The 9,786-nt window shown below is 37.4% G+C and overlaps 1 long non-coding RNA gene across 1 annotated transcript; it reads right to left on the bottom strand.

The window, feature by feature from the left end:
- Positions 1–7,188: 7,188 nt before the first annotated feature.
- Positions 7,189–8,376, bottom strand: LOC115896874. Its single transcript, XR_004056782.1, has 3 exons — positions 8,321–8,376; positions 7,379–8,224; positions 7,189–7,279 (listed from the first exon to the last, which is right to left on the bottom strand). It is a non-coding gene; the product is annotated as an uncharacterized LOC115896874 (long non-coding RNA).
- Between the last annotated feature and the right edge of the window lie 1,410 nt (positions 8,377–9,786).

The raw sequence follows: 9,786 nt of genomic DNA, 5'->3' as shown, positions 1-9,786 counted from the left end.
CACCAACAGATGTCTGAGTGAAAAAAAAAAAAAAAAAAACAAAAACTTGTTGGCCAAGGACAGTTTGATTGGTTTTCTGCTTCCAGTGATTAGAAGAGTCCTGATTGGCATAGTCATAAAATAAGCAAAATTAACAATATATATCTTGAGTTTGGATTAGGGAGGCATACAATCCGGAAATATTATATGGTAAATAGGGCAGGAATGGATTTGCGTTGTAAAATAATATAAATAATAGTAGTTGTAAGAGAATGATGAATGCAAAATAACTCTAAGAAAGATATTCATTTTTAAAGGCAACATAATGAATTTAAATAAAAGAGACAGAGTGTGGAGACTCAGCTATGGTTTCAGTCTACCTCTAGACAGCTACATGTCCTTGGCCAATTCACATCACCTCTTAGGGACTTCATTTCCTCATCTAAAAATAAGTACACTGAATAGTTTAATTCTAGAATCTCATATACCTCTAAAATCTAAGTTAACAGCCCAGTAAAGTTATTGTGCTATAACCTGTGTTTCTAGGAAATGCTATTTTCTGATTGGCTTAGGCCTGGGTTACTGTCTGTTGAAGGGAGCAAGGGTGATACTAAACTGCACATGGAGGTGTAATTAAGCATATTACATTTGCTTTATTTTACTATTGATATTTTTCTACTCACACTTAACAAGTCCAGGATTCAAATCTGCCAATTAAAACTATCATCTTATTAGATCTTTTAGTTCTTAATAAAGACAAAAGAATAATTTTCCATTTTTTTGTAGTTTTATGTGCATATGGCCTCTGCAGAGGAATTTCTGAAAAGTAGCTCTTGAACAAGCAGCTATTTCTTAGCCACAATTTACAGCATATTTGCCATATGGAGTCCAGGGTCAGTACTGGGTAAGCTCAATTGTTACCATATTGAGTGCATGTGCACAGTGGGTGGGCAAGTTCATAAGCAGGGCGTTAGACAATGATTGCAGACTAACTAGTCTAGAGGCCAAAGGGTACCTATGCATACAAAATGGTCCAAAGAGGTCTGTAGAAACCTGGAAAATGCATGCCTTGTCTGAAGTAGGCAGCTGCTACTCAGCTCCAGGTTATTGTTGCCATGAGGGAGTGTGTGCTCAGCACTGCCAGAGAGAATGTCTGATTCAAGGGAAGCCAGAAATCTGTACTTTTTAATGCAAAATCTCCTGATTTTTAAAATATTGGCAACTTATTCAAAATTTTAAAATTATTATGCAGACCAACAATGTGTGGTCCTAACAAAACCCATCTGTGGTCTACCAGATTGGGACCTCTGTTCTAATAATTGTTCTAGAAGGGGTCAAACATTCAGAAGGAATGGTGGTAAGTCAAGGTCATTCATAACCTATATTAATTTTATGAAATGCTCAATGACTTCATCATCCATTAAAGTGGGTATTTTGGGACAAACACAGATGCCTTCTAAAATCACTGTGTGATATTGTAATTGTGTCCTCACTAACCCCTCCTCTAATGTGTAATAACCATGTGGCTTGGGTGGAACTGATTCCAATCCCACCACACAATAAGAAATGTATTTTATTTCATTACTTGGTGGTGCATTTCTTAATGTAGTTTGCATTTGAAAACACTCAAGAAGAAGAGAGCTATAGAATCTATCACACACACACCATTTCTGAGAAAATACTCAAGTGAATATTACAGTTGACTCAGTAATATAAAAAATATGGAACTGAAATGTCACTAAGCAAACTATAGTGACTATTTATAATCAGTCAAGGTTCTAGTTTGCAGAAATTAATTTAAGTTAATTTAACTAAGGTAAATTTGAACAGAAAAATAATCTATTGGGAGTATACTGGGTACTATATTATTTATCTATTGCTGTAAAACAAATTCCTGGTGATTTAAAACATCGTTTATTGTCTCACAGTTTATATGGAAGCACAGGCTGGCAGGTCCTGTGTCTTTGGATCTCTTGTACGGCTGCCATCAAGATGTCAGCTGGGGCTGTAATCACCTTAAGGTTCAATTAGGTATGAATCTATTTCCAAGCTCATTCAGGTGGTTGTTGGCAGGATTCAGTTCATTGTGGGTCACGGGACTTCAGGCCTCAATTTCTCATGAGCCATTAGTAGCCTCCCATAGTCCTCTGCTACATGGACTCATAGGGTGGAAACCACTGCAGCAGTCGCTGAATACTGCACATCTCCTCCAGCGCTGCCAACTCAGCCAGTTCTGAACTCTAGATACCCTCCACAACATTATTTAGAATTAATGTCTAATTAGCTATTGAAATAATCTGCAAATATTGTAAAAATTATGAAAGTATTTTTAAAGAGATGTAAAATTAAAATAATTTATTATAATCACAAATAATAATAACCTGAAACTATTAGAAGAATTAACTTTTTTATCCTACAAGGAGAGAATTAATAAATGATGGTATATACATAATTTTTAATCTTTTATTGTGAAAAAGTTCAAGCATAAACAATAAAAGAGAATATTGTTATTAACCCTCATGTATCCCCATCCAACGCTGGTGATTATCAACATTGTTTTTTTTTTTTGGTCAATCTTCTGTCATCTCTTCCATATACTTTTCTCTGGCTAACATATTTTAAAGCATATTCCAACCAATATAAATGATATGATATTGATGCTAATAAATAAGTGGTATTCAAAATTATTTTTAAAAAATTTAAGGCCATAATTAAATTTCTGTTTGTTAAATGTCTACTGTATGCCAGACATCTAGGCAAACATACAATGATAAGAATTTAATATAATTTTTCAAGCTAAATCAGTGAGTGTTTATGTGCTAAATAACATAGTTTAAAAATATACCTAATAAAATTTGTGAGAAATTATACTAATAGATTGAAAAAAAATCAGACAATCTATGTCTCTCAGTCTTCTACAGAACAAGCTAACAAATATAATATACATTATATAATTTAAAAGCTTAGCATTATATATATTGAGCTTTTTACACGTGGACAATGCATATTCTTTTCAAAATTCATGATGCATTTTATAAAAGGGTTTCTTAATATATTCCAAATAATACAACTAATAAAGGCACGTTCTTTGACTACAATATAATAAAAGTAAATATTTTTATGGCAACAAAACACAAATAATAAATAAAAGTCCACTTATTAACTAGAAATAAAATGTACACTACTGAGTCACAGAAAGTCACAGCATCAACAGCAGACTAATTAGAAAGCACCAGTGACCTGTAAGCATGACAACACAACCTTTAAATTTATGAGAAGTACTTACACCTTACTCAGAATAAAATGCATACTTTTAAATACTTTCATTATCCAATAAGAATTAATAAAAATAAGGCCAGGTACAGTGGCTCACACCTGTAATCCCAGCACTTTGAGAGGCCAAGACAGGCAGATCACCTGAGGTCAGCAGTTCGAGACCAGCCTGACCAACATGGAGAAACCCCGTCTCTACTAAAAATACAAAATTAGCCAGACGTGGTGATGCATGCCTGTAATCCCAGCTACTCAGGAGGCTGGGGCATCAGAATCGCTTGAACCCGGCAGGGGGAGGTTGCAGTGAGCTGAGATGGCGCCATTGCACTCCAGCCTGGGCAACGAGAGTGACACTCCATCTGAAAAAAATAAAAAAAAAGAATAAAAATATGTGTCAATTATCTATTCATTGCCTCTCAGCTCCAAATTTACCCTTTGTGATTGCTCTGTAAAATGAATCTGAGTTGGTCTTTCAAATATTTTTTGCTTGCTGGCTGGCACTGAAGATTTATCAGTAAAGAGTGTTGGAGAGACACTGCAATACAAAAAGGATCTTGCTTCCTGGTTCTGGTGTGCTTACAAGGCAGGTTCCTAAGAGAGTGAGTGGGTGGCTTTCTCCAGCACCAGGCTCCTGAAGCACTCATAGCTTCTTGAGGGCTCAACTGTTGCAGTGCATGGCAGCCACAGCACCTAGAGGTTAGCAGCCTGCCAACTGCAGTGCTTGCAGCTTCTCCAGTGCCAAGCTCTTACACTGCAGTGGACAGCAGCACTCAGGTGCCAGAAATTCTCCCACTCCATACCCCAACATCCCCTTTGGGTGCTTTTGTAGCAGAGTGAGACATCTTCCTGTGAACAATTTTTCCTAGCATCCTAAAGGGCAGATTTTTGGCAAGTTTCAGAAAGCAGATTTCCAGCAAGTTCCACTGATGTAGTATCACAGAGACTTCTTTACCATCCAGTGAGCCAAGAGGGCATTCTCTCCAACAAGGTCAGATGTCAGTTGCAGGGATGGGGAGGGGCAGAGAGTGGAAGCTTCTTGCTTGGGTGCTCTATCTCAACCCAGAGAGTAGTGGCTATTCCTTACATGTAATATTCCTGTGTTTAGTGTTCTTTTTACTTCTTACCAGCCAATCCCTAATTACTTTAGTGCCTTAATGTGGTTAATAATTCTTTATACTAAACCTTCCCTGTTCAAATTATGTGACTTATCTCCCTCTTCTAATTGGATCCAGACTGATACAAACTATTCAATTCAAGAAATTAGAAAAAGAATAAAGCAAAAGAAAGAAAAACAGAAGACATTACTAGTGAAAAAAAAAAGAAATAACTTAGAAAAAAGAGTCAGCAGAATTGATAAATACATATAAGAAACCTTTAAAAAAGTTGCCAAATTTAAATAGGCAAGCTTGTATGGCAATATTAATCAAATAAATAAAAGTGGCCGGGTGTGGTGGCTCAGGCCTGTAATCTCAGCACTTTGGGAGGGTGAAGCAGTCAGATCACTTGAGGTCAGGTGTTCAAGACCAGCCTGGCCAACATGGTGAAATCCTGTCTCTACTAAAAATACACCTGTAATCCCAGCTACTCAGGAGGCCGAGGCAGCAGAATCATTTGAACCCGGGAGGCAGAGGTTGCAGTGAGTCAAGATTGCACTACTGCACTCCATCCTGGGTGACAGACTGATATGCCATGTCAAAATAATAATAATAATAGTAATAAGAGTACACAAATGCAGAATATTAAAAATAGGACAGAAAATATAACAAATCTTAGAAACAGAGGTGATTAAGGCAGTTAAGAGAATTTGAACATCTGAGAAAATGCAAAAACAAAAATTGATTCAAGAAAAGCTATAAAATCCAAATACATAAATAACCCTGAGAGAAATATTAAAGAGCCATCGTACAAAAAAAAAAAAAAAAAAAAAAAAAAAAAGCCTGGTTCAGGCAGTTTCACTGTGAAGTTTTCCAGTTTTCAAAAAGCAAGTGAGTCAGTCTTAGGCTCTTTAAACTGTTTCAGAGGGTATGGAATGAAGAAAAGAGTGTCCTCATTGTAACACTTCTGTAGGTCTCATAGTAAAATACAGACAGTAATATCTGTGAGGCACTAAGATTAAGAGGTAACATGAATAAAGCAACTGATTCAGTGATGTATACACTAAGAGAAAAGGAGGGAAAGAAACACTGTTGTTGAGGTGCCTATTACTAGTGCCAAAATACTACTGTAAGACATGCTGTCTGGGCAAAAGTGCCCCCAAAGAAAGTTTGGGTTACTTTTTTTTTTTGAGATGGAGCCTCGCTCTGTCACCAGTCTGGAGTGCGGTGGCGCAATCTTGGCTCACTGCAATTTCTGCTTCCCGGGTTCAGGCGATTCTCCTAGTTTGGTTACTTTTTTAAAAATAATCACAGAGTGAAATAGGCCTCTCTATAATATCTATACTAGGGGACAGTAATAGGAATTAAAGAAAAGCTATGAGAAGATGATATGGCCAATCCACAAAGGAAGGGAGGGACAGGCTAAAACACTCACTCTGAGTTGAGCACAAGTTCTGGTGTGGTTCAAGAAAATACTTACTGAAACATTTGCTGTAAATCTGTATGGCAATGAGCGCATTAACACAGTCAAAAGACAACAAGCTAGAAAAACATTTGCAAGACATATAGCCAGCAAAAGCCTATTTTCCTACATACTCAAGGTGTTCACATTGAATAAGGAAAGGATCAACTGCCTAACATAAAAATGCACAAAGGGTATGAACAAGGGGTATGAACATTGATGTATGAAAAAATATATGTAAATAGTATATACACACATATACACATCAAAGCTTTGGCTTGGAAAATTTCCTTTTGCTTATCAGAATTCTACTTATCATACCCTCAAGAAAGGTTCTAGAGAGCTCCTTTAGCATCCCTAATTTGATGCTCAGTGTTAATATCCCCTCTACTCAAAGGGAAATATTAAGGGTTTCTTTAAAACAAATAACATCTGCATGTGAAAAAGTTAATATTACCCAAAGTGAAACCAAAATTTTCTAAAAGTGAGATGTAAAAGTCATCTACATCAACATCACCTGGATGATTTATAAAATGCAGATTCATGGGCTCTGCTGTAGCCCACAGAATAAAAATCATCTCAAGACTATAAGAGCAGTGTGGTCTAAGCAGGAGTTGACCTTGAGTGCTTTGAAAATGCTCCTCAACCGGGCGCGGTGGCTCACGCCTGTAATCCCAGCACTTTGGGAGGCTGAGACGGGCGGATCACACGGTCAGGAGATCGAGACCATCCTGATTAACACAGTGAAACCCCGTCTCTACTAAAAATACAAAAAATTAGCTGGGCGTGGTGGTGAGCACCTGTAGTCCCAGCTACTCGGGAGGCTGAGGCAGGAGAATGGCGTGAACCCGGGAGGCGGAGCTTGCAGTGAGCCAAGATGGCATCACTGTACTCCAGGATGGGCAACAGAGTGAGACTCTCTCAAAAAAAAAAAAAAAAAAGAAAATGCTTCTCAGGCAATTCATATGTTCATTTGACTATGAGAATTCAGCCCCTGTTAATCAATAATAAATGTCTACCTTTGTTTTTATAGATTTTATAAGGTGTTTTTCACAAGCATTTTAAAATTTCATGCTCACATCCAGTCTGGGTGGCTGTCTGGGCTTAGGAGTATTAGCTCCACTTTCAAGATAAGGAAATTAAAGTCAGAGAGATTTAGGGACTTATTCAAAGATTCACCTAGAAAATGGTAGAGCTCAGATTTCATTATATTTTCATGACTACAAGTTCTGTCTTTATCCATACGTAGAGCTCATACAAACCCCCTAAAACTCACATTTCTTCACATTTGCAGAACCAACTCACAGTGGTTCTTCAGAACAAAGTGACAACAACAGGTAGAAACAGCAAGTACCTTGGGAACTCATGACTCCATGAGGCAGAAGTTGATTTCACAGATGTGGAAACTGATGGCCAGATGGTTGAATGGTTACACAGCTGTCCCTTCAAGAAGGAAGGGTCAGGAACATATCTATGATAGGAGACAGTGATAGTAATTAAATAAAAACTATGAGAAGATGAAATGGTCAACCCACAAAGAAAAAAGGGAGGCACGAGCTAAAACACTTACCCTGAGTTGAGCACAAGTTCTGGTGTGGTTCAAGAATAACTGAGCCAAAGACACTCGGCAGCAGAAGCAGCAAGACAAATATCAGTGACAATGACCCCAGGCCAGAGACAAGAAGCCCTCTCCCCTGTACTAAAAACGTCTCTCCAAAATAGGATTGCCAGTTTTAACTTTTAAAAAACGGGATGCTTAGTTCAATTTCAATTTCAGAAAAACAAGTGATTTTTTCCAGCGTATATCCGATGTAATTACCTTTCATCTGTATTTAATCTGCCAGTTCTATTTCCAAACCAGTTGAGCAGTTAAATTAAACAGTCCTTCTAATCTGCACGTCTTTGGCCTGAAAAACAGTTCTAATCCTTCTTTCAATGACTGTGACCCATACACAGCAAAATATCCCACCAATTTCAAAACTGGGCATTTTGAGTAGCCTTGGGTCAGTGCAGGGGGTATTTCAAAGCGGTTGCTAGGTGGCAGACCTCAACCCTGGAAAGCATTTTCCACATTCTATTAGTACTGCTGGGTGAGACTAGCTTGGTAGTCAGCCCAAATGTGTATGATTTAGAGAGCTTTACTCTGTTACCATTTTTTTCTTCCAATTTAAAATCTATAGCAAAACCAGGTTCAAATAGCACATCTAACAAGCTTTGTCTTTTGAGCCAAATGCCAGAATGTCTAGGTAAACACAGAACCAAGTAATCACAGGCTTCATTTATTTCAGCTATTTTTTTCTGCTGGACTTTTGAGGCAGATAAGACTAGATTTCTTCCAAACAGATCTGGGCAGGAGAAAACTTGAAAGTACCGGCTGGTCTTAAGTATCCTCACATGATTCCTGATATAAATTTACCTGGAAAACAGAGTGGACACAACAGATTTGTTTTTTTAAATCTTGAGTTTTTTGCAAACATTAAACTGGTTGTACAAAAGGAACAGTGTGACCTACCTTTGTTTAAATTACTTAACAAACTTCATGAAACAAGAGTTGTGATTCTACATGCTGTCTTGTTAACCAGACAAAGAGCAGGAACCAGGAAAGGGCAAAAAAGAAGAGAAATAATCAAAATAATAGTGATAGTGATTATAGCACCTCAACCCAATTTCCTCAAAAAGTACCAGAACCCTTAGAGCACGTTAATGCATCATGATTTCACCATTAAGATAGCATTAAGAGCAGACTCTAAATTAAACATAACAAAATTAAATAATATCTGCATCTTTGTTCAATAAAGCGTTCTCTTTAACTGTCTTACATCTTCCAGGCATTCAGGGATGGGAACAAAGCAAAGAATTACAGAAATTAAGAGCTGGAAGGAATTTTACAGTTTTTTCATTGGTGCTCAGATTTTGCAAAGAAATAATTTAAATGTCTGTTAATAGGAAATTTGCTAATGAATCATGTACTATTAGGTGAAACCATATGAAATTCCTGATATTTGACTGTTTTTGACTTACAAAAATGGCAATTTTATTTGATCTACCCAATGCTCTGCAGTTATTAAAAATATATGGTAGTTCTATAAGTATTGGCATTAAATGAGTTGTATTTAAGGTAATTTGTAAGGAACAGAGGAGTGTTACAGGGTGCCAGTGTGTAGCATGTGAAGGGATATATATGCTTACTAATGTCTACCATACATCTGAATTTATAAAGTACAATAAACTGTTAACAGTGGACGCCTCTAGCGGGCCAACTTGGAAACTAGAGACAAGAGTGACAGAGATATTTTTACTTTTATGCAGTCCTAATTTTTACTACATGTATGTATTATTTTACAGCAAACACAAAACAAAAAACAAAGCAACAAGGAAATCACTGTTTAGAGAGGTAAAGCGTCTGTACAAACCATACTGTGAGCTCATACTAAAACACGTTGAACAAAGTGGCTGCTCAATTGTTTATCTCATTCCTACAATTCAAAGAACAAAAGCGAACAGCTCTTGGTGGCTGCCAGTTGTGGGAGCCACTCTACACTCTGACCTCACGGTTTACCTTGGATCTTAATTACTCTAGTTAAATAGGGACCTTCCCCCTCAAAACATGGTGGCACTGGAGGTTCAATGCATCACCTTTCAATCATTCTCACTGCGGTTGTGGGTGAACAGATTGCATGCTGCAGGCAAGGGCTGGGAGCAAGAAAGAAGCCCTTCTCCACTTGGTGAAGTCTTCTTGCCATTTGCCTTCCATCTGGCCATGGAGAGTCCTCGGAGTCATTTTCAACGAGTCCTAACCCTTTTCTCATTATGCTCTTTACTCTTTATCATGGAGTTAAAAATAATAGAATTTTATTCTAATTATTTGCTGTTCAAAAGGGGGAAAATAAATTAGAATTCAGTTTTTTGTGCACTTATCTGGCTAGGTCTCCCCTACTCTTTGCCCCCATCCCCATTTCCTACTTTCCTACAACCATT

The sequence above is a fragment of the Rhinopithecus roxellana genome, chromosome 1 (genome assembly GCF_007565055.1).
Source record: "Rhinopithecus roxellana isolate Shanxi Qingling chromosome 1, ASM756505v1, whole genome shotgun sequence".
Lineage (NCBI taxonomy): Eukaryota > Metazoa > Chordata > Mammalia > Primates > Cercopithecidae > Rhinopithecus > Rhinopithecus roxellana.
This window is presented reverse-complemented; position numbering and strand designations above follow the sequence as displayed.